The following is a 1644-nucleotide window of genomic DNA, read 5'->3' as shown; positions in this document are numbered from 1 at the left end:
ATGTGGGGCTTGGATGCAGCTGCTCAGCCATGGAAACCCATTCCATGAAGCTCTCTATGCTGTTCTTGAGCTAAACTGAAAGCCACGTGAAGTTTGGAGGTCTGTAGTGATTGACTCTGCAGAAAGTTGGTGACCTTTGCGCACTATGCGCCTCAGCATCCGCTGAACCCATTACTGTCGTTCCCAATCACTTCCACTTTGTTTTAATACCAGAGTTTACTGTGGAATATTTAGTAGCGAGGAAATTTCACGACTGGACTTGCTCCACAGGCGGCGTCCTATCACAGTACCAGGCTGGAATTCACTGAGCTCCTGAGAGCGACCCATTCTTTCACTAATGTTTGAAGAAACAGTCTGTAGGCCTAGATGCTTGGTTTTATACACCTGTGGCTATGGAAGTGATTGGAGCACCTGAATTCAATTTGGATGGGTGAGCGAAGACTTTTGGCAATATGGTGTACGTAAATATATATATATATATATATATATGAAATAGTTCATTAAAACTTGTTTTCTCTCATTTTTACTTAAACATTCAAAACTTCAAATGTACTATATCAAGATATTACTCCCAGGTAAGTTTGGAGCATTTCTATTGGTCTAGCTGGGTATTTTGCATTGACTGTACAGGCTAATATAGGTGACCATCCAATAGGTATTGAAGTTAGGATTTACTGTCTCATAAACATTGGACAGTTAACTGTTTCCCCTTATACATCTCTGCCATTATAACTGAATTTCACAGAAAGCATGTCCTTTAAATGTTTCTTTAGATCAGTTCTTTACTGCCTAGTAAGGAAACTCACGGTAAAGTAAGGGTGTTCTTCCCCAACGATGCCTTGATATTCAGGCTAACGTATCAACCTCACCACTAAAAGAGCCATATTTGCATCATGATTCAGGCCCGTATAGTGAAGTAGCCTAGTTATATCAATATCGTATACAGTTAACATCAAATCAAATACAGTTCAGTAATATTTCTTTTTACAGCACGTCATGTGAAAAAACTTCCCTCTGACTCACTTTCCTCTCTGCTGTTTCTCACCTCATCCCTCCCGTGTGAGCATCACTCACTCAAGTCTCAGTGCTCATCATAATGCACAGATCTGATTGGCTGAGTAATGTCATGTGATATTAGCAACTGGCCTGTGAGTCTCCAGCCGCTAAACCACTAAGCATAATGACTAGAAAAGCTACGACGATTAAAATGGGACCACCCCATCGAAATGAAATAATTCTCCATAGTTCAATTGGTAATAGGTCCAGCTCCGCATAGGATAGCGCCTGGGCCCAGACTATGACAGTGGTCTGCCTATTAGTGACCTCTGGTCTAGGCAATAATTATCAACAGTTTTGGGGGAAAAAGCACTAAAATCAAATAACTAGAGTCTTGCCAATTACAAGATTAACTGCTTTAGTCTTTTATTCTCGACTTCACCATCATGATTTCAGTTGATATTTAGGTATTTGCAGAATTGATCAATAGCAGAGCAAATGAATATCTCAGAACTGAGTACGAGTACAAAGCCACGGTTACACAAATCATCTCATTTTAAATGAAGACATGACGCTGATGAGTTTTCCCAAAAGCCTGAGATCAATGACATGCACGATACCTTTAAATAAAATGAGCAGAGACAGAGA

The sequence above is a fragment of the Pygocentrus nattereri genome, chromosome 9 (assembly GCF_015220715.1).
Source record: "Pygocentrus nattereri isolate fPygNat1 chromosome 9, fPygNat1.pri, whole genome shotgun sequence".
Classification (NCBI taxonomy): domain Eukaryota; kingdom Metazoa; phylum Chordata; class Actinopteri; order Characiformes; family Serrasalmidae; genus Pygocentrus; species Pygocentrus nattereri.
This window is presented reverse-complemented; position numbering follows the sequence as displayed.